General features: G+C 42.6%; 1 protein-coding gene across 17 annotated transcripts in view; it reads left to right on the top strand.

The window, feature by feature from the left end:
• Positions 1-26,882, top strand: part of LOC147378256 (uncharacterized) — a 407,307-nt gene that overhangs the window by 165,694 nt on the left and 214,731 nt on the right. Inside the window, exons 6-7 of one of the 17 annotated variants that reach the window (XR_015145628.1) lie at positions 210-605; positions 9,169-9,695. The exons of 14 other annotated variants lie outside the window; for them this stretch is intronic. The gene's annotated coding sequence lies outside the window, so the exon portion shown is untranslated. Of the gene's footprint in view, positions 1-209; positions 2,609-9,168; positions 9,696-26,882 lie in introns of those variants that run through there. 2 more of the 17 variants (XR_015145630.1, XR_015145616.1) reach the window with 2 other exon arrangements.

Below are 26,882 nucleotides of genomic sequence, written 5' to 3' on the forward strand. Positions count from 1 at the left end.
CTGGGGGAAGGCATAGACAGAGGAGCCTGGGAGGCTGCAGTCCATGGAGTCCCAGAGAGTCCAACACGCCTGAGCACACACATGCATGCAGGGCACGAGACTTACCTGTTGTTTTCAGACCATTTGGGGTGGTTTATGGGGGATTGTGTTCACAAGAGCCCTGCACTGCCTCATACGTCTCTTTTCCTTGAATTTGGTTTGCTCCACAGACGTCTGCTAGTTTTTCCAAATTCAGCTGGAACATCATTTCACTTGGATGATTTGCTGACAGGAGACATAGTTCACAGCACTCCTTGTTTCTGTTGCTGCCTCCTGCGTCTAGACGGGGAGGGCCTACAGTCCTCTGCCATGCCTTGCTCACCTGGTGTGCCCGCTGTCCAGCGCAAAGATGGTGCTCAGCTACTGTTCTCAAGTGAATGAATGAGTAACCCTCAGGTCTTAGAATTTCCTTCTCAAGCACCAGTTCTTAAGGTCGTTTTCCCCTGTGTCACCGCTCAGTCATCCAGTTTAGCCTGGGACACCCGAAGAGGAGGACTTGAAAACCTCTGGTTTTACAAGCATTTGTCCTGCTAGTTTTCCGCTGCTGTGGTTACCACAGGCTTAAGGTGGGCACCCCAAGTGTGACCGACTGTTAGAGACTATGAAATCTCAGGGGAATTTTGGTGATGTATACTGAGCCAAGGTGATAGACTATACATTTACGTAGAGACATAAGAGGAAAAAAAGCGAAATGGAATCAGAGGCTGGAAAAAAACAGTTATCATAAACAGTACTTAAATCAACACAGGTTTATGATCTGGCAATTTTGGAGGTGAGTGGCCTGATACAGGTCTCGAGGGGGTCAAATCAAGGTGTCAGTGGGGCTGCCTCCCTTTGGGAGCTCCAGGGAAAGTCTGTTTCCTCACTTGGTAGCTTCTCGAGGTCACCCACATTGTTCACTCACAGCTGCTGTGTTCTTCCTGTAGCTTCTTCCAGCAGCAGTGGGTCCAGTCGTTCTCGTGATGCCATCTCCCTAGTTTTCTCTCCTCTGCCTCCCTCTTCCACTTACAAAGACCCTGTGATGACGTTGGGCTCATTCCCAATACAAGGTCATTTCCTCATGTTAAGGTCAGGTGGTGCACAGCCTGAAAGGCCTTTGCCGCCTTAATCCCTCTTTGCCAGGTAACCTACTGTATTCACTTTGTACTCACTAGTGGGCTACTTTGGGGAGTAGATATGGATGTCTTCATGGGCTCATTATTCTGCCTATGCCAGCCTGTGATGCATTTTCAAATCCCCAGTAGGCAATCTTTTGGTTACTTACCTGTTTTAGTCCATTTAGACTGCTGTAACAAAACACCATGGGCTGGGTGGCTTATCAACAACAGACATTCATTTCTCACAGTTCAGTAGGCTGTAAGTCAAGGTCAAGGCACCAGCTCATACGATGTCTGGTGAGGACCCCCTTCCTGGTTCATAGATGGCATCTTCTTTCTGTGTCCTCATGTGGAAGAAGGGGTGAGGGAGCTCTCTGGGGTCTCTTTTATAAGGGCACTAATCCTAGTCATGAGGGCTCTGCACTTATGCGAAGTCAAGTGGGCCTTAGGAAGCATTACTATGAACAAAGCTAGTGGAGGTGATGGAATTCCAGTTGAGCTATTTAAAATCTTAAAAGATGATGCTGTTACAGTGCTGCACTCAATATGCCAGCAGATTTGGAAATCTCAGCAGTGGCCACAGGACTGGAAAAGGTCAGTTTTCATTCCAGTCCCAAAGAAGGGCAGTGCCAAAGAATGTTCAAACTACTGCACAATTACACTCATCTCACACGCTGGCAAAGTAATGCTCAAAATTCTCCAAGATAGGCTTCAACAGTATATGAACTGTGAACTTTCAGATGTTTGAGCTGGATTTAGAAAAAGCAGAGGAACCGGAGATCAAATTATCAACATCCTTTGGATCATAGAAAAATAAGATGATTCCAGAAAAACATCTACTTCCTTCTTATTGATTACACCAAAGCCTTTGACTGTGTAGATCACAACAAACTGGAAAATTCTTCAAGAGATGGGAATACCAGACCACCTGACCTGTCTCCTGAGAAATCTGTATGCAGGTCAAGAAGGAAGAGTTCTAACCATACATGGAATAACAGACTGTTTCCAAATTGGGAAAGGAGTACGTCAAGGCTGGATATTGTCACCCTTCTTATTTAACTTAAATACAGAGTACATCACGTGAAGTGCTGGGCTGGAAGAAGCACAAGCTGGAATCAAGATTGCCAGGAGAAATATCAATAACCTCAGATACACAGATGACACCACCCTTATGGCAGAAAGTGCAGAGGAACTAAAGAGCCTCTTGATGAAAGTGAAAGAGCAGAGTGAAAAGCTGGCTTAAAACTCAACATTCAAAAAACTAAGATCATGGCATCTGGTCCCATTACTTCATGGCAAATAGACAGGGAAACAGTGGAAACAGTGACAGACTTTATTTTCTTGGGCTTCAAATTCACTGCAGATGGTGACTGCAGCCATGAAATTAAAAGACACTTGCTCCTTGGAAGAAAAGCTATGACCAACTGAGATAGCATATTAAAAAGCAGAGACATTACTTTGCTGACAAAAGTCCGTCTAGTCAAAGCTATGGTTTTTCCAATAGTATGGATGTGAGAGTTGGACTATAAAGAAAACTGAGCATTGTAGAATTGATGCTTTTTAGCTGTGGTGTTGGAGAAGATTCTTGAGAGTCCCTTAGACTGCAAGGAGATCCAACCAGTTCATCCTAAAGGAAATCAGTCCTGAATATTCATTGGAAGGACTGATGCTAAAGCTGAAACTCCAATACTTTGGCCACCTGATGCGAAGAACTGACTCATTGGAAAATACCCTGATGCTGGAAAAAATTGAAGGCAGGAGGAGAAAGGGACGATAGAGGATGAGATGGTTGGATGGTATCACTGACTCGATGGACATGAGTTTGAGCAAGCTCTGGGAGATGGTAAGGACAGGGAATCCTGGCATGTTGCAGTCTATGGGGTTGCAAAGAGTCAAACACAACTGAGTGACTAAACTGAACTGAACTGCCCTTATGAGCTAATTACCTCCCAAAGATCCCCCACCTCCTAATACTATCATACTGAGAGTTTTCAACATGTGAATTTTTGGAGACATAAGCCTTCAGTCTGTAGTACTAGCACTAGCTGTTTTCCATTCCTTTGAATAACCGAGAATTAACTGTTTAAGGATTTGCTATCCAAGCCAAAGCCCGATGTTTGATCCAGAAAGAACAAGATAGGTGTGGTGGGACATCAGCTTCTTCCACAAATGTGGGTGTGGCTGAGACATGCCAGACTCTGGCTTCTGTCTGGTTCTGAGTCACCACCACAAGGATGCACTTGACCACAGATGAGCCATTCCTAGGGTCCAGATGACTGTTGATAATAGCCACGTGGTAGGCACTCTGGAGTGTATCATCTCAATTACTACCATCACCGAGGGATAGGTATTATTGTCTCCATGTTTGAGTAAAAAAATAGGGGTTGAGTCAAATTGCATAACTGGCCCCAGGTCATATAAGCCTGGACTTACTGATTTCATTCTTTTTATGGTCAGGCCTGAGGAAACCATTTCTCTTAAATTATTGCTGTTAGTTGTTAGGGGAGAGGCTGCACATTAGAATTACCTCGTGTGCTTTTAAATAATAACAGTGACCTGCTTCAAGCCAATTGCATCAGATTGCTGGGGGTGGGGCTTGGTCATCTGTATTTTATTTTTTTAATTTAAATTGACTTAAATTTAAATTTAATTTTTGTGTTCCTTAGTTATGATAATGTGTGGTTTGAGTTAAGAATCACTGCCTTGGGCATGTTGTGTGTGCTCCCAGAACCCAGCTCTGCATCTTTCTGTACCCTTAACCTGGTACCAGAGCTACTCCCTCATGTTCTGATACTGAAGAAGAAGAGCTAGGCAGGCGGGCTTTCTCTAGTTCCCTTGCAGCTGCTGGCTCCCTTCTTGCTATTGGCAAGCTCTTTGCTGAAGGCCCAGTTTAGCGGGAGGTGCTCTAAATGTGCTTTTTCCCAGTCCTGACTTGGCAGCTTCAGGTGGATGCCCTTGTCTGGGCATCTGTGTTCCCACAGGTGAGCAGAGAAGCAGAAGAACACCCCACGGAGTGCAGGAGTAATACTCTGAACTTCAGAGGAATAAAAGTACTTCATTTTCACTCCCTTACTCCCTCTGCCCTCATTGATTTTATGGTGGAATAAGTCCTCAAGACTAGCACCAAATAGTGATTTGCAAAGGCAGTGATTTAAGTTTCTCCCCTGACTTCTTTGGTTTAGTAAATCCACATAACACTTTAAAGTGGAAAGAACTTGAATGCTTGCCCAGCATGGCAGACATGTGCTGTTTCCAGAAAGAGCAGGTAATTGAAGTGTAGTGTAGCTGGGCTTGAGCCCACTTCTATCAGAAGTTTGCTCTATAACTTTGTGAAGATCATTAACATTCTATGCTTTCACCACAAAAATGCTGACCCTGGAAAGGCAGGAGGAAGCATCTGGGGATTTCAACTTTCTAGGCAAGGTAGTATGTTAATATGTGAAAAAAAAAATCTTATTTCCCCAAACACTTCAAAAATACTGAATTTTAGAGGAAACAGACCCTTATATATTCATCACAAAGTTTTAACAATGGTTATTATTTTGCTACCTTTGTTCATAGAGTTCTTTAAAAAAGAGAAAGATAAATTAGTACCCACACAGTTATTGCTCACTGTGTCTTTTTCTCATTTCTCCCTCCTTCTTCAAAGGTAACTACTCACTTGAACCTGATGTAAGTTATTCTTATGAATGTCTTCCTATTTTAACTACAGTGTAGTTATTCATAAGTGATCATACTATGATTATTTTATGTTTTAAAATTGATTGTATATTTCTTTTTCCTTTTTTTGTGGCTTGTGAGGTCCTTTCCTATCCCAAATTCATGAAAGATATTTTACTGTATTTTATTTTATAGGTTTTACCATTTCGATTTTTCACATCCATACCTTTAATCCATTTGGAATTAGTTTTGGTGAAAGTATGAAGGAGGAACCTAGTTTTTTTAAATTGTTGCTTCAGTAGTTCCTCCTTTCCCTGTATATGTCACCTGTGCCGTAAGTCTGCTTGTGTGTATGTAGGACCCTTTTATGCTATGTATTCAGTTCTGTGGGTCAAGATGTCTGCTTCCATACCAACACCACATTGTTTTAATTGCTATAACCCCATAAGTTATTTTTATTGAGATATATGTACCATAAAATTTGCCTTGTTAAATATAAAATTTGGTGTATTCCCAAAGTTGAGCAACTACAATCACAGTCTAATTCTAGAACACTTTCATCACCTCCAAAAGAAACCATCTTCACAATAGTAGTCACTCCCTGCTTCCCTTTAAACCCTAGCTCCTGGCAACCATTAATTTTCTATCTCTACAGATTTTCCCATTCTGGGCATTTTATATTAAAGGAATCATACAATAGGTGATCTTTTGTGTTTGACTTATTTCTCTTAGCACTTTTCAAGTTTTATCCATGTTGCATGTATCAGTACTTCATTCTTTTTATGGCTAAATAATATTCTATTGAATGGATATATAACATTTTGTTTATCCATTCTTTAGTTAATGAACATTTGGGTGGTTCCCATTTTTTTTAAGCTTCCCTGGTGGCTCAGATGGTAAAGTGTCTGTCTACAATGTGGGAGACCCTGGTTCGATCCCTGGGTTGGGAAGATCTCCTGGAGAAGAAAATGGCAACCCACTCCAGGACTATTGCCTGGAAAATCCCATGGACAGAGGAGCCTGGTAGGCTACAGTCCACGGGGTCACAAAGAGTCGGCCACGCCTGAGCGAGTTCACTTCACTCCATTTTTTTGGCTATGATGAGTAATGCCTCTTTGAACATTCATGTGCAAGTTTTTGTGGGACATGCTTTCATTTCTTTTGGGTAGATGCCTAGGAGGAGTATTGCCGGCTGAAATGACAGCTCTGTGTTTAGCATTTTGAGGAACCACCAAAGTAACTGTATCATTTTACATTCTCATTAGTAATTTATGAAGGTTCCAGTTTCTCTGCATCCTCACCAACACTTGCTATTGTCTCAGTTTTTGTAGTCATCTTCATAGGTATAAAGCCATGTCTAATTGTGGTTTTGATTTGCATTTCCTTAATGTCAAGTGATGCTGAGCTTATTTTCGTGTGCTTCTTGGCTATTTGCATATGTTCTTTGGAGAAATGTTTGTTCAAATTCTTTGTTTCATCATGTGTTTCGATATTCAGTAAATGATACCTTCCTTTTCCTTCCTCAAAATTGTGTTGCTATTTCTGGATCTTTACTCTTATATGGATTTTATGATGAGCTTATCCTAGACAAAGATTCATTGAGATTTATAATGGAACTTGAATTTAATATTGGAAAATTGATTTCTGCAAATACATGTGAATATGGCATAGTTGCCCCAGTTTCCATACCAGCTGTGGAATACCTACCTCCAAATTACAACTGAGAGATAGAGAAAGAGACTAATAATTTATACCACTGTTATTTCAAAATCTCTATTATATCCAATTGAATCCATATCCCAAATAACAAAATGATCTATCTCTCCATTTGTTTAGTTTCTCTAAGCATATCCTTAAAATTTAAAAAATTCTTTGTTCATAAATATTTTCACCTCATTTGTTAGATGTATTTCTATGTTCTTCATAACTTTTGCTGTTATTGTTACATGGATCTTTTTCAAAATCACATATTCTTGAAAAGATGCTCAACATCACCCATTATTAGAGAAATGTAAATCAACACTACAGTGAGGCATCCCCTCACACCGGTCAGAATGGCCATCATAAAAAAACTACAATGAATACTGGAGAAGCTGTGGAGAAAAGGGAACCCCCTTGCATTATTGGTGGGAATGTAAATTGATACAGCCACTATAGAGAAAAGTATGGAGATTCTTTAAAAAACTAGGAATAAAATCACCATGCTGCTGCTGCTGCTAAGTCACTTCAGTCGTGTCCGACTCTGTGCGATCCCATAGATGGCAGCCCACCAGGCTCCCCCGTCCCTGGGATTCTCCAGGCAAGAACATTGGAGTGGGCTTCCATTTCCCTCTCCAATGCATGAAAGTGAAAAGTGAAAGTGAAGTCACTCAGTCGTGTCCGACCCTCAGCGACCCCATGGACTGCAGCCTACCAGGCTCCTCCATCCATGTGATTTTCTAGGCAAGAGTACCGGAGTGGTCTAGGCATATACTCTCAGGAAACCAAAACTGAAAAAGCTACATGTACCCCAATTTTCATTGCAGCACTGTTTACAATAGCTAAGACATGGAAGCAACCTAGATGTCCATCAGGAGATGAATGGATAAAAAAGCTGTGGTATATATATACGATGATATTCAGCTATAAAAAGGAATGCATTTGAGTCTATTCTAATGAGGTGGATGAACCTAGAACTAACGCAGAGTGAAGTAAGTCAGAAAGAGAAAAACAAATATCATCTATTGATGCATATATATGGAATGTAGAAAGATGGTACTGGTGAATGTATTTGTGGGGCAGCAGTGGAGACACAGACGTGGAGAACAGATGTGTGGACACAGTGGGAGGAGGAGACGGTGGGACGAATTGAGAGAGCAGGATGGAAGCATATGCATTACCATGTGTAAGATAGATGGCCAGTGGGAGTTTCCTATATGACTCAGGAAACTCAAACTGGGGCTCTGTGACCACCTAGAAGGGTGGGTTGGGGTGGGAGGTGGGAGGGAGTTTCAAGAGGGAAGGGACATATGCATATTTGCAACTGATTCATGCTGAAGTTTGGCAGAAACCAACACAATATTGTAAAGCAATTATCCTCCAATTAAAAATAAATAAAATTTAAAAATCACATGTTCTACTTGTTGTGAGTGTGTGAAAATATTATTGACTGTCTATATTGTTTTGTGCCAGCAACTTTACTGAGTTTGTCTCTGAGGTTTTTGACTTTTCTGTGTTCATCAAGCTTATCTGAGAATTATGACTTTTTTTTTTTTCTAATTCTTACATTAAGATTTTTCATTTTCTTATTTTACTGCACTGATTAACAGTACAAGTTTGCACAGAAGTAGTAATAGCTGACATCTTTATATTTTTTCTCATTTTAAAGGGGACACTAATTTTTCACTATTGTTATATTGGCAATTTGTTTTTGTTAGATTTTCTTTATCTAAAATAAATTCCTTTTATTTCAACTAAGAATTTTTCCCCCAAAATGGGAATTGAATTTTATCATTTGCTTTGATTTGCTTTTATAACATCTCTTTTTCTTATTTACTTTTTATTGGATAGATTTTATAAAAAGATTTTCTAATGTTAAATCTTCCTGGGAGGCAGCCTATAATTGAGATTTTTTTGTTAGGCTCACTGAATTTAGTTTGATAATAGTTTATAAAAGTTTCCTGTTGCTTGTGTTTGTGAGGTTGACCAATAGTTTTCGGTTTCTGCACTGCCCTGTCTGGTTTGGTATCAAGGATATGCCACTTTCATAAAATGAATAGGGGACATTTCCTCTTTTTCTGTTTTGTGAAACAATTTGAATAAGATTGAAAATATCTGTTCCTTCAGTGTTTGGTAGAACTTACTCATGGAATCATCTGAGGTTGCATTTGTTTTTTTGTGGGTATATTTATGTATGTGTATATCTGTGGGCTTGTGTGTGAATAAATTTTAAACTATTGGCTCATTGTCTTTACTGACAATAGATCTATTCAGATTGTGTACATCTTCTTGGATAGTTTTTAGTAAATTATATTTTTCTGAAATATTGTCTATTGAATCTATTTCGATGTTGTTCATAGTTTTGTTGTGCATAGTATTTTCTTGTGATTTTTGACAATCCCTACTGTATATGTAACTAGCTTCCTTTTTATTTTACTTTATTAGTGATTTATGTGTATGAGTGTAATTTTTTTGTTGCTGTTTTTTTTCAGCAGAGAAAGTTTTATTGCAAGGTCATGCAATGAGACAAATGTAATTTTTAAATCCATTGCTGTTTTCATACTCAATCTTGTCAGAGGTTTATTTAGTCATTTTTCAAAAAAACCTAGTTTTGTTGTTTTTCTATTGTTTCTTTTCTGTAGTTTATTAATTTCCCTCTGATTTTTTTTCCTAGAACAGGAAATGGCTACCCATTCCAATATTCTTGCCTGGAGAATTCCATGGACAGAGAAGCCTGGTGGGATACAGTCCACAGGGTTGCAAATAGTCAGACACAACTGAGCAACTTTCGTTTTAAAATTTCCTTTATTATTCAGTTTTTGATGGGGGGGGTTACTTTGTTGCTCTTTTCCCAACTTTTTGAGTTGGATGTTTAGCTTACTAATTGAATCTTTATTAAGTTCTGTTATATGCATTATAAAACATTTCCTTTAAGTACAGCATAGCTGCATCTCCCACATCTTGATGTATGTATTTTCATTTCTTGCAGTGCAAAATATTTTATAATATTTATTAAAATTATTTTATTGATCCATGAATTATTTCTGAACACAGGAGAGCTTGAAGGGTTACCACTGTTGGGAGTAGATTGAGATCTAAAAATGTCCTTTAGATTAAGCTTACTAGTCACACTCTTTAGCACCTCTACTGTCTGCCTGCTATGTGACTTTTCTAAAGGTTGCTTTTTAAAATTTGGATATTTAATTATCTTAAATACTACACAGTGTTTTTAAAAATTCTTTTAAAGATTTTAATTCCATTACTTCAAGTTCTTGAGTGTCTAGTCTTATATTTATTATGGGTTCTGCCTTTTGCATATGGTAGGTTTCTCCTTGTGGATTTTGAAATTTTTAATTGGTTAGTCTATTTTTCTTCCCTGAATGCCTTGTGGTATTAATGGTTTTGTTTTTTCTTGGATCCTTAGATTTATCACTGGCATAGGATCAAATTTTGCTAATCTCTCAACTCTAGGAGTTCCTCGAAAATGTGAGTAATTTAGCCCTAGGTCTGTCTGGGCCTTCTATTTCCCCAAGAAGACATTGTTACTCATCTAGAATTCAGAGACAGACAAACTTCTTATTTATCTGTACTTACAGATTTTTATCTAGTCTGTCTTTTTAGTGCCTATCACTTTTTGAGTGTTCCAATTTGAGGGTTCTTAATTCCAATTCTCCAGTCTTGCATTGGGTCCAGCATCTTATTTCTTACAGTTTTAAAACTCAAGTCATTTTATTATTCACCCTGTGGTAACCACAACATCACTAGATTCTAAGCTACTACTCTGGTTGTGTGCTCCTTTGTGGCATCTCAAAATTTCCACCCTTTTTTTTTTCTTGTGAGTCTAACAGTATATTTTTGAAATTGTATTTTATCAGCAATTCTTGGTTTTTGAAGCAAGTAGTTTTGTTGTTGTTTTTGGTTGTTATTTTAATCTCCTATATATCCAGAACTGGAATCGTCCTTAGGATACTTTTGTTGTGAAAGATGGAAGTTTCAGGACTCCAGAAGACAGATGCCTATTTATTTTCTATTGAGTTTAACATTCCAGCAATATTTAGATAGGCCTGTCATTGCTGTCGACCCGAAGAAGCCATCATCACTGCTGGTCTGGCTCTTGTGGAAAACCATGGCAGGGGCCAGCAGCCTATAGTGGGATCACTGGAAGGAATTTCCAGGCAGTGAGTGGTTCTCACAGATGGAGGAGATGTTTTATCTCTTTGTTAAAATACCTCTCCTGTGGCTAATGGTGAAATTTACTTGAATTGCTTTCCTGGTGAAGTTCCCTTTGACTTCTGCCCATGGGGAGATGCCGTTATAATATATTTCTTTACTTATTCTAGAAAGAAAGGACTCTCCCTGGTTAATAGAAAGAGCAAGCAGTATTCTCAAATGAAGGGACTTCAGGACCAAATTTTCATGTTATTCATTCTCTCTATTCAAATACACAGATATATTATGTGGAAATGTACAAAGGCCTTCATAGGCATTCCTTGTTTAAGAAAAATGATCATATTGATTAAAGATCTCTTTTCCTGTAAACAGAAATGATTATTACAGAGCAAATGCCAGGAAGTCCAAGGGCTTTCTCATAACAACCAGGAGTAATAACATAACCATAGAGCTATAATTTCAGTGTCTTATAAGTGCTAAGCATTGTCTTGATGCTAGGAATGCAGAGATAGCAGCTGATGGTCTTTGCCCTCTAGGAATCCACTGACTAGTAGAGATGAATAAACAATTACTAGAGAATTAAAGAAATGATACTATCAGTTTTTTGAAAATTGATGAATTTAGTGTTTACCAAAATTCAAAACGTTTAGTCTTCAAAAAACAATGTTAAGAGAATAAAAAAACAAAGCACAGATTGGGAGGAGAAACTATTTGTAAACCACATATTCAATAAAAGACTTGTATAGCAATATATTTAAAAACCTTCAAAACATAATAATGTGAAGATTTTTAAATGGGCAAAAGATTTGAAGAGACATTTCACTAAATAAAATATATGGATAGCAAAAAAGCACATAAGATACTCAACATCGTTAGTCATTAGAGAAATGCAAGTTAAAACCACAATAAAATGCCATGACAGACCTATTAGAAAGGCAAAAATGAAAAAGACTGACCATGTCAAGTGTTGGCTAGAATGTGGAGAAACTGGAAATTTCGTACATGCTGGTGGGAACATAAAATGGTACAATCACTTTGGTGAACATTGTTAGTTTCCAAAAAAAAAAAATTCTATTTTTCACCTACCGTATATCTGTTACATTTCTAGGTATTACCCAAGAGAAAAGGAAATAATGTCTATGAAGGGATTTATATACAGTGTTCATAGAAGCTTTATTTGTAATATCCCCAAGGAAACAACCCAAATATCCACCAACAGGTGAATGAATAAGCCAGCTGTAGTATGTTCATACAGTGGAATACCACTCAGCAATAAAAAGAAATGAGTTATTGACACACATGAGATGGATGAATCTCTAATCTATAGTGATTTAATCACTAATCTATAGTGATTAAAAAACTGATCAGAGTTGACCTGTGGATGGAAGTGAGAGAGACACTATAAAGGATCATACATAAACTTTTAGGGTGGTGAATTTATTTATTATCCTGGCTATGGTGATACTTTCAGGGGTGTATACCTATGTCAAAGATGTATGAAGTTATTCACTTTATTTTACTTTTTAGTTCCCATGCTATACGGCAGGACATTGTTGGTTATATATTTTATACTTGGTAGTATATATATGTTAATCCCAAACTCTTAATTTATACCCTCTCTCCATCCCCGGTAACTTTAAGTTTGTTTTCTTTGTTGTGATTCTATTTCTATTCTGTAAATAAGCTCATTTGTGTCATTTTTTAAAATATCATATGATATTGCTTATATGTGGAATTTAGAGTATCTATTTTAAATATGTGCAGTTTACTGTAGGCCTCAATTTGTGTTGTTCACTCACTAAGTCATATCTGACTCATTGAACCCCATGTAGCACATCAGGCCCCTCTGTTCTTCACTGTCTCCCAGAGTTTGCTCAAATTCATATCCACTGAGTTGGTGATGATACTATCTAGCCACAGTAAGGTTCCTTAAAGATAAAGTGCCTTGGAAATGGTGAGTTCAAAATTCTATCAATAGACAGTACAGAGGAGAGTCCCTTAAATAAAATGACCCAGCGGTCAGGGAAGATGGAACGCCTGACCTGAGGTTTGGAATTTGAATCTGTTATTCAAGGTAGGGTATGAAGAAGGGCAGGAATAGGGGGAGCTCTCCATGTGGAGGCTACACCAAATGTGCAGGTTCCAGAGCACATAAGCGCGTGATGTGTTTAGAGACCTGGGAGGTGGATTGCCTCCGGGAGACTGGGTCGGGGTGGGGGATGGGGCTAGAGTAGGGGGTTGACGGGGTGTTTGGAGAGGAGAGCCAGGCAATGGCTCTCAGATTCCGTTGCAGTGCTAGGGAAATTAGAAATTCTCGTGAAATTCTCACTATAATAGGCCACTCACTGGTGTGACCAGCTTGTCCAGGCATCCCCATCCCTGAACACAAAGTGGGTCACCTTTCCATTTCTGTGCAAACTGCATGTAACCCCCTGCATGCCCACAGTGTCCCCCAGTTTCCCAAGGGAGTCTCAGATTGTGCTTTCATTTGTTTGCTCCTGGAAGAGTCTTCGTGTTCTCCCTTTTCTTCCCAAGACACTTTTGACACGTACTGCCCAGCAAGCTGACCTGAGAAGCTGCATTCATTTTTCTGTTCTTTTTTGGAGTTCTGTCCACTGGGAGAACTCCAGAATTCAGTCCAAACTTACTGAAAGGCTGTTGTTGTTGATTAGCTGCTCGGTTGTGTCTGACTCTTTGTGATCTCATGGACTGTAGCCCGCCAGGGTCCTCTGTCCATGGGATTTTCCAGGCACAGGCATACTGGAGTAGGTTGCCATTTCCTACTCCAGGGAGGGGAAGGGGGGTGTCTTCCCAACCTAGGGATCAAACTTGCGTCTCATGCATTACAGGCAGGTTCTTTACTGCTGAGCCACCAATGAAACACTGGGTCTGCCCAAATCAGTCTCAGAGCAGGGAGGAAATCTTACCGTGCTTTTGCAAGAATGCCCTTCCACAGAATCTCCCTTTCTCTATAGGATCAAGTTAGTGTTGCTTACGAGAGACATTTTGCCTGAGGTTTAGAAGGCAGGAGGGAAACAGCAGCCATTCTTCCCACTCCAATGGTGAGCATCACTGGTCTGCTCTCTGGCTGGGGCAGCTCCCTCCAGGTCCTCTGCTTCTGGGCGTCCCTGGCCAGGTGCATATGCAGCTTGGAAGTGGAGGTGGCTCTTGTCTCCTGCAAATCACCCAGGGCATGGAAACTTGAGGTGATGGAAGATAGATGCAGGTCCCGTTAGTTCTTGTAGGTTCCAGTGTGTCCTTGCTCTTCTCCACATACGGTTTTTCTTCTAGCCGATCCGATCAGCAACTTCAAGTTTAGCACCAGACACAGAGGCAACCCATGCAAGAGGACATGGCAGCCCACTCCAGTATTCTTGCATGGAGAATCCCATGGACAGAGGAGCCTGGTGAGTTGCAGTTCATAGGGTTGCAACAAGTCAGACATGACTGAAGCGACTTAGCATGCACTCACAAAGGCAATATCTCTCCTGTTTCCCACAGTTGGATGAGGTCTGACCCCTGTAATAAATGTCTTATTCCACATCACTCACAGTGATTCTGCTTCTCTGGACCCTAAGACAGGTTCTCACCCAACTTGGAATTTCCTGGGTCTAGGAGCAGCTCTGCTTTGCTAAAACCTTATAAAAGCCTCTGGTGAGAACAGGGTCTAGTGTTTGACCATCACCTTCATAACCAGAGTTTCAAACCGCAAGGCTGATGGGGTTAGAGGTGCCAAGACAAACTGTTCATTTTCTTCTCTTTTCCCAGCCTCACCCCAACCAAATGCCTTCTTCTCCCTCCCCCCACAGCCCCCCTGCCACGCCACCCCCCCCCCAACCCCTCCCTAGTTAGTCACAACAAAAGCTCCCTGCATGTCCATGGGCGTGAACAGATGTTCCGTGTGGGCGTGAGTACTGGTGGAGGGTGCTCAGCTTGCCACACCAGCTGCCTCGGGCCGTCTCCCACCGCCCCCAGTGCCTTCCCAGCCGTGAGCAGCTCCTCCCCAAGGCTTTGATTCTCCTGTTCAAAGAGTCCCAGCAACTTGACCCTTTTCTCATATGTCTTTGTTTGCCCTCATTTCCTGTCCGTGGTGGCGTGCCAGAATTCTGGGATGGATTACAAGGCCTCTGTGCAGATGGAGTAGAGTAGGGAAGCGAGTCATTTCCCAGCTTTGGAAGGCCCATGCAACCGTGTATCTGGTAAACTTGAGTCTACGTGCCTACAGCAAATGAGAAAATTCTGAGGATAGGAGAGGATGGGTTAGAAACAGGTCATTAGAGGACCTGCTCTTGACTCTTCCTGTGTGAGCCTCTCAGATTCTGGACAAATCTCTTTCTGTCCTGTCTCTGTCAAAAAGGTCTTTCAAAGTTATTTACTTCACTCTGTAAAGAAAACAGAGAATGTGCTCTGAGACCTGGAAAGCCATGTTATCTGGTGCAGCCATTTCTTTTTTTTTTTTTTGGCTGCACCGCAAGGCATGTGGGATCTTAGTTTCTTGACCTAGGATCTAACCCGTGCCCCCCGCAGTGGAAACAGAGTCTTAAGCACTGGACTACCAGGGAAGTTCCCTGGTTCAGCCATTCCTAAACCTAACTTCGGAGAAGGCGATGGCACCCACTCCAGTACTCTTGCCTGGAAAATCCCATGGACGGAGGAGCCCGGTAGGCTGCAGTCCATGGGGTCGCTAAGAGTCAGACACGACTAGGCAACTTCACTTTTTTCACTTTCATGCATTGGAGGAGGAAATGGCAACCCACTCCAGTGTTCTTGCCTGGAGAATCCCAGGGACGGGGGAGCCTGGTAGGCTACGGTCTATGGGGTCACACAGAGTCGGACACGACTGAAGTGACTTAGCATAGCATAGCATAAACCTAACTGGTCAGGGCACCCCCTCAGTTGGGTTACTGTTCCTGCATATGTGTTAGAAGCCAGCACAGCTTTCTGGCTCTCTCTTCCTCTCCACAAGATTTTAACTCCGCAGTCTGGACTGGGACATGGAATCCCTACTTGAAAAACAAAACAAAGAAACAAAACTCTGCAGGTTATTCTGAGGAAAAGCCAAATTTGGAAACACTGGATCCAGTGAACTAATCCAGTGAAGGCAAGGATCGTACAAAGTTTGGGGTTGTGTCGCCAAAGCCAAGGAAAATGGAAATAATTATTCAGATAATTCCAGCACAAAAACACGTTTTAATTAGAATTATGTGAATCACGAGTAACTCTTTCTGAGACATTTGGGTGGAAAACGTACCGGTGAAGCAAAATCTTACCTATTTCAGCTCTAACCAGGTTTCTGGAAAAGGTGACAGTGGCGGGAGGTTGACCAGAGAAGGATGAATTGCATTTTCCAAGCAGTTTCGCTCTCAGTGTGGTCTCCATGTGTTCTGGATGAGCTGTAAGTTTCTTCATGTGTGCTTGTCGCTAAGTACTCATATTTCACTAACCACAAATCCCCATTTCTGGCATGCAAAATGATGCTTGCTGCTTATAATGCACCCTGCTTTGGCTAACACAAGAGGATAGATTTGGGGACACCTTTCCATTTGTGTAGGATGTAAAAATTTGAATGCACCTTTCAATGTATAATTTTAGGTCACCATCAGTTGCTGTGTAGTTAAGATGGCTACATGTCCCAGATGCTTTGGGGGAACCAGAGATCTTATTATGCTGCCCCATTGGCTCTCTGCTCCCATCTGAGCAGACAGTGGCCCTGTGTTTCTTGTCAAGTGTGAGAAATTGTGGCTCTGTCTTTAAAGACTGAACAGAATGCCCACAGCCCTACTTTGGGTCTCCGCTCCAGGGTTTGCATTTGCTGGGTGGGGAACGTCTTCAGTGCCAGGTTTCCTGGGAGGAAGAGCTGTAGCCTATTTTGGTTTCATGAAATATATTAGTTTGTGGCTTATTGTCCTGCTCTGGGTAGTCAGTCCCCCAGAGGATTGGATCCAGCATTTCCTGACTGAGGCCTGCCATCATGCAGCTGGGCTGGGCGAACCCTGATGGCTACCAGCGACTTTAGAGCAACCTTCCTTTGAACCTCGTTCTAAAAGGAACCAGACATTCAGAATGCGTGTTCTCTACCTGCTCAGCAGAGAAAAACAGACCCTGACCTCCTAACAACTGTCCATCCCTGTTTCTCTAGTTCCTGAATGAAGAAAGCAGCTGTTGCATTTTGAAGGTCTCATTTGTTCTTTGAAAGATAAAGAAATTCATTCTTGCTCTGATTTTGGTTCTTTGGGCATCAGGCAGTATTTTGAACCAAAGTTTTAAAAGTTTAGGGCTGCTGCTGCTGCTGCTAAGTCACTTTAGTCGTGTCCGACTCTGTGTGACCCCATAGGTGGCAGCCCACCAGGCTCCCCCGTCCCTGGGATTCTCCAGGCAAGAACTCTGGAGTGGGTTGCCATTTCCTTCTCCAATGCATGAAAGTGAAAAGTGAAAGGGAAGTCGCTCAGTCTGACTCTTGTCTGACTCTTTGCGACCCCATGGACTGCAGCCTACCAGGCTCCTCCATCCATGGGATTTTCCAGGCAAGAGTACTGGAGTGGGGTGCCGTTGCCTTCTCCAAAAGTTTAGGGAGATGGCCTTAAAAACAAGTCTGATATCCAAAGCCTGAAAGAGAGCCTGGAGTTGGAAATAGGCAAATCCTATCTCTGGGACAGAGGTTCTCAAAATGTGGTCCACAAACCAGCTCCAGCAGCAGCGTCTGCATCAGGGAACTTGTTATCATGTGTGTTCTTGGCCCTCAGCCCAGACCTGCTGAGTCAGAAACTCTGGGGTGGGGCACAGAAATCTGTTTTCAGATGACTCAGAGGCAGGTTGTATTAGAGCATCACTGTGCTGGGGAATAGAAGCCTCCACTGGACGAATGGGAAGGAGGTGACATTCAGCATCCATTCGTGTGCTCTCCATTGTATTCATCCCTCTCCCTGTGCTCAATGAGCATATTTATTCAGTGGCTACTAATGGGTGATGTGGATGTAGGGTCAGTCGGAGTGAAGGCCTGAGAATTGGCATTTCTAACGATTTCCCAGGTGATGACGATGCTGCCAGTCTGGGGACCACATTTTGGGAACCCTGGCTTAGACAAAAGAGCAGCAGACCCAGTAGCCCTTGTAAATTCCAGCTGGAGGAGGCAGTTCAGCCTTTTCAGGATCCTTGTGGCAGGCAGTAAGACCTGCTTCTGGACCCTTCCTGCCTCTTGGTGAGGGCACTCAGGAGATGTATTTATTTGAATTGAACTTCAGTCCATTATAAAGAGATTAAAATAACATGCTGTGATTTCATCACCCAAAGGTTAGGCAGTTCGAAAGCCAAAACACACAAGCTATTATTAAAAAGCCTTAGAGAGAATCATCAATATTCGCAGAAATGTTGGCCATGTGTTTAAAGGCCTGTTTCGTGCTCTGCATTGTCTCTGCCTGATCAATAATGTGTGCGTGTAGTACATTGTCCTCTGGCTTAATTTGCCATTTATAAGTTTGGTTGATCCAATGAAGCTAAACAATCCTAATTCAAAGAATAAATAAGAGGAGCAGCAAATCAAACTGGGTTTGTGGGAACAATTATACAGGAAGAAACCTCAGAGCTGGGAGCAGAAGTCTTATTGCAGAGCTGGGAGCAGAAGTCTTATTGCAGATTAGAACACAAATGTCTGCGTGTATGTCATATGCAGTCTCTTCTGCATGCTGTCTATACTCAGTGCCCCGGATTGATCTTCTAGCCAGCATTGTCTGGGAAGGGGAGAGCTGGATTTTGCTTTGCAAAGTCTTAAGTCTTTTAGAGAGAGTGGATGAAGCAGCTTAGTGTGGTGACTGATACTATAAGTTCTGGGGTCAGGCAAAGCTGACTTCCAAATCCTTTGTACTTTCTGGGAAGCTTTCTTGATCTCTCTGGATCTCATTTTCTTCGCCTGTAAATTTAGGACAGTACTGTCTACTTATGGAGTGTTTTTAAGGGTCAAATGGAAAAAGGAAGGAAGGTATACAGTAGGTGCTCAATATATAGGAGCTATTTCTAAGCTCTTGGCTTCAGAGGGCTGGGCAGGACAATGCAAGGAGGAAAACATCTATACCTACAGCCTTCATGCTGTGGCCTTCTCTGTTAAAATGTGAGTACAGGAGCCCTGGGTAGGGGGCGCCCCCAGGGCTGTGAGAGTTTTGTTACTCCCAGGATGACAGAAATGCTGGCCAAGAGCAGCAGCATCAGATAGTCGTGTTGGAGAACCGAATGAGACTTTACTGCAGAACTAACAGTAAAGACTTGGCTGAAGTGAGATGCACTTGGATTGTAAAGAGATTGTGAATAAGATGTGCTTGAATTGTGCACCTACCATGATCTATATGCAGGGCAGGCATGTGCTAGTTACAGGTGCTGGGTTTGCTGGAGGCGCTCCTCCTGGAAAACTGACTAAGTTCAAGAGTGGTGGGGAAGCAATTGGAAGGAAGAAGGGAAGACCTGAATGGAGGCCTCTGCAGAGGCATCAAAGGTCCAGTCTCTGATGTGAATGGGAGGGAAAGAAAGAGAGGCCATGTCTGGAAAAAATGGGGAGAGTGGATATGGGACACTGGAGACTGGATTTATAATTTTTCTGAAGAAAGACCCCTCTGCATGAATCCTCCCACCAAACACTTTTTATCATGGGTCACTTTTCCTATAATGTAGCCCCATTGCTTAAGGAGTTTGTAACTGAGTGAGTGAGTGAGAAGCTAGGGAAGATGTCATCTCACTATCTGTGTGATGAATATGCAGGGGAAAGAGTTTAGGCCATGGGGTCAGATTTGGTCCTGAGTTAGAATCCAGGATTTAGAAGCCTGAGTTAGGAGCCATTGGTGGCTCAGATGGTAAAAAATCTGCCTGCAGTGTGGGAGACTGGGGTTGGATCCCTCGGTCAGGAAGATCCCCTGGAGAAGGGAATGGCAACCCATTCCAGTATTCTTGCCTGGAGAACCCCATGGACTGAGGAGCTTGGAAGGCTGTAGTCCAGGAGGTCACAAAGTCGGACCTGACTGAATAACTAACAGTAGAATCCAGAGCTTTGACTTCAAGTGGAATGATTTTGGGCTGGAGATGTAATGAATCTGTGACTTTGGTCTTACTATAAATTTGGATTAGTGATAGATGTATCTCACAGGGTATTGTAAGGATTCACAGGATCAAAGTAAGGAAGCCTTTAGCTGGTTGATGGTGAGCATTGCGTAGTAACTCATGTGATGATAAACAGCTTTGCTTTTTTCCGCTCCATTGTATGGGTTTTTAGCTGTGTGAGCTTCACAGGGTCACCTCTGCTTTCTGAGAATGAGTTGCTTCAGATCTTTTAAACACAAATTGCTCCAGGGATGTGCAAGGCTTCTCAGGTGGCTCAGTGGTAAAGAAGCTGCCTGCCAAGGCAGGAGACACGACTTTGATCTGTGGGTCATGAAGATCCCCTTGAGTAGGAAATGGCAACCCACTCCAGTATTCTTGCCTGGAAAATTCCATGGGCTGAGGAATCTGGTGGGCTACAGTCCATGGGGCCACACAGAGTCAGATATGACTGAGCGTGCACGCATCCATTTGTACAGGTGGGGGTTTGGGTGTGTACAGACAGTGTCATTTACTACAGGATGAGTTGGAGGCAGGATGCTTCGTTTAGTGCAACTGAGGAGGGCTGGGAGGGGTCTGAAAATCATCAGACGTTTGTTTGGAAGGGAGTGTAATCTTCTGTTTTGACTGAGAGGAAATGGGGAGGGGATGTGGTGAGCAGCCAGAGACAGGGGTTGCTGATGAAACCGCATGGGAGTGTTTCTCCAGCTGCTGGCCCAGGTCCAGGTTTGCAAGGCAGGCTGAGTTTGCACCTGTCAGTAATGTCCTCGCTTGACTTGGGGATAAGCTGCTGAGCAGCCACAGCAACTGGGGCCTAAAAAGCAGCCCTGCCATTTAGACAGGGACCCACTTTCCAAATTTGGCCAATTTTCATTTATTAATTGCACATTTATTATAAGTACTTAACTATATTCTAGGTTTGGGGGGGGATGCAACAACGAACAAATAGGTCAAGTCTTGCTTTCAGAGGCCTCTTAATCCCGTAAGGAAAAAAGGCAACAGACAAACAATACCCTACATACGGGTATAATTGAGATTTTTGCCATAAAGTAAAAGTTCAGAATGGTATGAGACTGTACAGTGGGGTAAAACCTAATCTAGATTTGAAGTTCAGCAGCAGGTGGCGCCAGTGGTAAAGAACCTGCCTGCCAATGTAGGAGATGCAAGAAATGGGGGTTTGATCCCTGGGTTGGGAAGATCCCCTGGAGGAGGGCATGGCAACTCACTCCAGTATTCTTGCCTGGAGACTCCCGTGGACACTCCAGTCTGGTGGGCTACAGTTCATAGGGTTGCAAAGACTCGGACACGACTGAAGCAACTTAGTGTGCAAGCACAAAGAAATGAAATGGGAGTGAGTTCAGATGAGAGACGTTGAACAGAAGTGGAGACAGCTTTTTTTTTTTTTTTTTAAAACATAAATTTTCTTTTCACAGACAGGCATTTACCGTGGGAAAAGCCGTTCCCCTGCTTCCTGATACTATTGTCTGTCCTCTGAATACACACTCAGTGGACTTCCCTCTCGATTCATTTACCTCCCTTCTCAGTCACTCCTGACTCACACGCTAGTCCGGTTTGTGTGCAGCCTTCTGCTCCCTGAGCTCTTGTCTTCTAGACATTTTTCAAGGTGTCTGGTCTGCTCTTTCCACCTTGATTCCTCTTGGCAACATGACATATTGTCTTGTTACACCGGTGACACCTGTGTCTGTTCATCTGTGTGCAGTGCATCTATGCAAATGTACATGTAGCATCTGCCCAACAAGCATATTGATGAGGGAGGGCTTCCCTGCTGGTCCAGTGGTTAAGAATCTGCCTTGCAATGCAGAGGACACAGGTTCAATCCCTGGTTGGGGGACTAGGAACCCACATGCCCCATGGTGGGCCAAAATACAATAATAAAAGAACATTAATGGGCTATTGAAGAAGCCAGATACATGGATACATCTGTGCGAGCCTTTATAGATTTTATCCTCCAAACTGCTCATCCTGAATAAGTTAAAGCTGAAACCCACAGAAGTTAAAGGACCACACTAATCACTGGATGGAAGTCTAGGACTTTGATCATGTCTCTTTATTAAATCTTCTGCATTTATCAGGATGCTTGTTCTAAAGTCAGCATCCAATGCATATTTTCTCACTGATTGTTTATTCCTCTGGTCGGACCATATGTGTGCTAACGCAGGTTCTTCCTTACTCATTTCAGGCAGGGGATATGGCATGTGGTACACCTGCCCCCTCCCCCTGGGAGACTGATAACCTTAATTGTCAAGTGAGTGTCATATTTCAAATGAACATTTATTCAGTACTAATTGTATGTCAAGTACTGTGCAAAGCTTTGGAGATAGAAAGATGGTAAGACAGATCCCAGGTGGCACTAGAGGTAAAGAACCCACCTGCCAATGCAGGAGACATAAGAGATGCAGGTTCAATCCCTGGGTGGGAAAGATCCCCTGGAGAAGGGCATGGCAACCCACTCCACTATTCTTGCCTGGAGAATCCCATGGACAGAGGAGCCTGTGGGCCATGGTCCATGGGGTCACAAAGAGTGGGACACAACTGAAGCAACTTAATATGCACGCCAGATAGATCTGGTCCCTGCCTTAGGGAAGCACTCAGTGGTAGAACCTGGTAAATAAACAATGACAACAGAGTGAAAATATTTATCGTAAAGGGATGTACAATATGGGAACACAGAACAAACCAACTGATTTTGCTTCGGAGAGCTGAAAAAATTCACGAGTACTCTCTCACCTCACCTCCACTTTGTATTATGAGATGCCAGTGTGATAATGCAATGAAAATATGTTGAAAACCAGAAAGAATTACATAGGAGCACACTGCCCACTGGTTGGCATTGTGACTTGGAAGGCTCCAGAGAGAGATCAGAGAGGAAAATGATGGCTGAGAAAAGAAGGAAAACTGTCATCCATTCTGATGGACCAGTAAGTTTTACACAGAGAAAACTCAGGTCTGTGGCCATAGACCAAGGGAGTTACAGACACCCAGCTTGTAAATTGAGATTTTTGTTGCAGGAATGATGAAACCTGTTCATTCCCTTAAAACGGCTGAAAGCTCTCTGTGACCCACGGTGTTAGGCATCATTATCTTCCCGTTAGAGAAAGATGGCTGGGAAGACCTGTGATAGAAGAGCAGATAGGATATTGGTGGGGATCAAACCTGTGGGATGGAAAACCCATAGAATGGCCATCGTGTCAGAGCTATGAGCCCTGAATTAGCTGGTGAGAGGGTCACTTCTGTCCTTGTTCTCTGGCATCCTAGAGTCACAGAGATTTGAATAGTGTACTGTTTTGAAATAAGTGGTTTGCAAACATGAGCAGCTGTTGTCATGAAAGCACAATGTTCAGAGAATAATTCCTTGGTTAGGGTATACAATAGCATGGGTCAAAGGGTATTGCCAAAAGCAAAATAATTATGTATGGTGAGACTCAGACATCATCCCAAGAGACATTCTTAAGAAAACAAAAAACAAAAAACCGTTACTATTAATTTATGTGATGCACTTGACATTTGGTTCTGTCCAGACTCAGGAGGGATGCCAAGCTAGAGCTGAGGGAGAGGGAAAAGTGACCACAGGGCACCCTCTTGTGGTCAGGCTGACCCACTACAAATCATGGCTAGAGCCTGTGCCCCTGGGAGGAAACCTGACCATCTCGGGGTTTTAGCCTCCCAGATGTGGAGGGAAATCTTCTGTGGAGAGAGTGTTCCACGGGTCTTCTTGCTGGCCAGTATGTCAGTAAAACAAGCAAGCATTGTGGAATCTGCCATAAATGACTCATTATTGGAGTGAAAACGCTGTAGGAACAGCCCCTCTATAAATCACTGGGACAAATGACAAAACTAGATCGAGGGGCCCTCTGCCCCATACAAGTGTTTCTCTTTCTTTCTTTGCTTCCTCTGCTTGGCTGTCATGAGCCAGCAAGGGGCACTCTTCCTTGAAGCTGAAGCTGTGTTATTATTCTGTGTAAACAGCAGTTATTGTGATCCCCCACCCCAAACCATTATTGGGTGCTCCTCTTCTTGGCTCTGTGACCTTTCAGGAAGTACAGATGGACAGAGAAAGGCTGGAAAGGAGATAATTCAAATGATCCCTTGTCCTCTCATCCCGGGAGGGATGCCTTTGATATTGATCAATACACAGATGTCACATCACTGTTGGCATAAGTCCCTTGAGTAACAAAAGCTCTGTGTTCTCTGGGAGTCCACCTCAGATCAATTTCATGGTGGTGCCACATGTTACCGTAACCGCAGCACCTTAAAAATAAGGAGAGATAATATAAACAATGGTGCTTCAGTACTCCTGGGTTTTATTTTTCTTTGGCTAAAACTGATTGAGACACCCAAGGCCAGCTGGAGATGACCACACTGGCAGCTCAACAATACAGACTTTCTCAGTCTGTGTCCGGATATCCTTGATTAACTGTACCATCCTTTCAGGCTGATCATCTGTGGGTCATGAAACAATAGCAAAACCAGAGCAGAAGGCATAGTATCTGGCAATCCCCACTTTGCAAATAACTGCGGCAGACCTGGCTCACTGCAGCAGAAGTTTGACACAGTTATTGAGTGGGTGACAGCTTGGTTCTGTGCTGGGAAGTTTTGTCTGCCTGTGTTTTCTTTTTCACTTAGCAAGTCCCTCAAAATCATTCATTAGGGAATGCAAAGATTGCACAGTGGCCGATGGTGGTCTTACCCTCACAGCAGCTTTGTGGCCATCATCCCTTGATCCTCTGAGCAGCCCTGGATGAGCGGGAGAGGAGGATGGGGAGGAGGAGTGGGACTCTTCCTGATGGTGGGGTCTCCTGCAGCAGACACGGTCCAGGCAGACCTTGACCCCCCGAGGACTCTGTGGCTTGCTCCACGTCCCCTTCTAGCCCATTTAGTCAGTTCCTGCCCAATATATACCACAAATCACTACATCAGAACAATTGTTTATAATTTAAAGGCCTTCCAGAATCATCAAAGAAAACATAAAGTGACCTGCCAGGAATGCACTGGTCCTTAAGGGGATTTTCCCACTGTGCATTTGAAGAAAATTCTATCACCATCAGAAGTTCTTTTCCTGAAAATCCTCAGGAAAATCATTTATTGTGAAAGCTCCTTGATCAGCGCCCATGACCAGATAGGGGAGTTGGGTACAGTAGCTGAGTGAACTGACCTGTGCTGTAATCTGTTGTAGACATTTGATTAGGCGTCGGGCCATCAGGTCAAGTTGCTAGACAGCTCTAGATAACAACCATTTCCTTTGACTTCTCTGTGCAGATCCCACTGTGGGTACATTACTCATGTTGATAGCTCTGAATGCTGCTGTTCAGCTGGGTACCTGGTCCACACCCAGATCAAGTATGGGACTTACTCTAGGAGAGACGGTAAAACACTGGGACTCAATCACTTAGAGGAGATACTCTTCAGATGTCAGAATTTCAACTTGACAGCTGTTCCAAATTGCTCTTCTAGGCTTATAAGAGGCCAGGCCCAGACTGAGAGTCCAGAGAGGACGACATAGGCAGCCCCACATCTTTCCACCTAAGAAAGTCCAGAGTTTCAACTCTGGGGAGTGAAGCACAGCTTTGTCACATTTTTAGCTGGGTGCTTACCACATGATTGCTCTCACTGGGGACAGTTCATTGTTTCATTCAACATATAATTGCTAAACACCTATATGTCAGTGAATGTGAACAACAGTTTATTTTCTCAAGATTTTTTTTTTTGTTTTCAGTGTTTTATCAGAGAAATAGTATAGAAGAGCTTGTAGTGGCAAGCAGCAGTCTTTTGCCTGGATGTTACCTCTCCCCAGCCCCTGCTTTGATCTGTTTAGATTTAATTCTTCTGGTTGTTATCTCCTTATAATATGTTATACCTCTGTTTCTTGAATTAGGAGTGTTAGATAATATTTTTTTAACTCCCATTATGAAAAATGAGGACTTAGCTCATACCATGTCCAGCACTCTCATCTCTCATCTTCCCTCTTCCTTTCAATATTTATTTGATAATTACTAGTGGAGAGTGAAAAAGTTGGCTTAAAGCTCAACATTCAGAAAACGAAGATCATGGCATCCGGTCCCACCACTTCATGGGAAATAGATGGGGAAACAGTGGAAACAGTGTCAGACTTTATTTTTCTGGGCTCCAAAATCACTACAGATGGTGACTGCAGCCATGAAATTAAAAGACGCTTACTCCTTGGAAGGAAAGTTATGACCAACCTAGATAGCATATTCAAAAGCAGTGACATTACTTTGCCAACAAAGGTTCGTCTAGTCAAGGCTATGGTTTTTCCTGTGGTCATGTATGGATGTGAGAGTTGGACTGTGAAGAAGGCTGAGCGCCGAAGAACTGATGCTTTTGAACTGTGGTGTTGGAGAAGACCTTGGACTGCAAGGAGATCCAACCAGTCCATTCTGAAGGAGATCGGCCCTGGGATTTCTTTGGAAGGAATGATGCTGAAGCTGAAACTCCAGGACTTTGGCCACCTCATGCAAAGAGTTGACTCATTGGAAAAGACTCTGATGCTGGGAGGGATTGGGGGCAGGAGGAGAAGGGGACGACAGAGGATGAGATGGCTGGATGGCATCACTGACTCGATGGACATGAGTCTGAGTGAACTCCGGGAGTTGGTGATGGACAGGGAGGCCTGGCATGCTGCGATTCATGGGGTCACAAAGAGTCAGACACGACTGAGCGACTGATCTGATCACATTATTATTATTAAAAATAATAATTCTGACTGTTATATGTTTCCTTCTCACCTCAAGACACATGAAAGGATCTTTAAGATGACCACTCAGAAAAAGAGGAAATCTCTTCCAGAAAAAGAGACTGGCATATGTCTCATCCTTTAGGTACCCCACTTCTCTGAGTGTCCTTCGTGTGACTGTTGCTTGTGGTAGCTCTCTGTGGTCCTGAATTCTAGATTTCTGGCTGTCTCTTGACCTTTCTTTTGCAGGCTAATGACTGATTTAGATTCCTTGCTTGAGAGTCTGCACATTGACTTGAGTTCTTGCCAATAATATGAAACCACGACTTCTCCTGACTTGCATCACATTCACTGAAAACTAATTTTTCACTTTTTCTTCTTAAGTTTAGGTAGGTTGTGCCAGGTCTTTGGGGCCAGGGAGCATGGGA

This window comes from Bos grunniens, chromosome 2 (genome assembly GCF_055505025.1).
Source record: "Bos grunniens cultivar Pamir isolate PY7600 chromosome 2, Bosgru_T2T1.0, whole genome shotgun sequence".
NCBI lineage: Eukaryota > Metazoa > Chordata > Mammalia > Artiodactyla > Bovidae > Bos > Bos grunniens.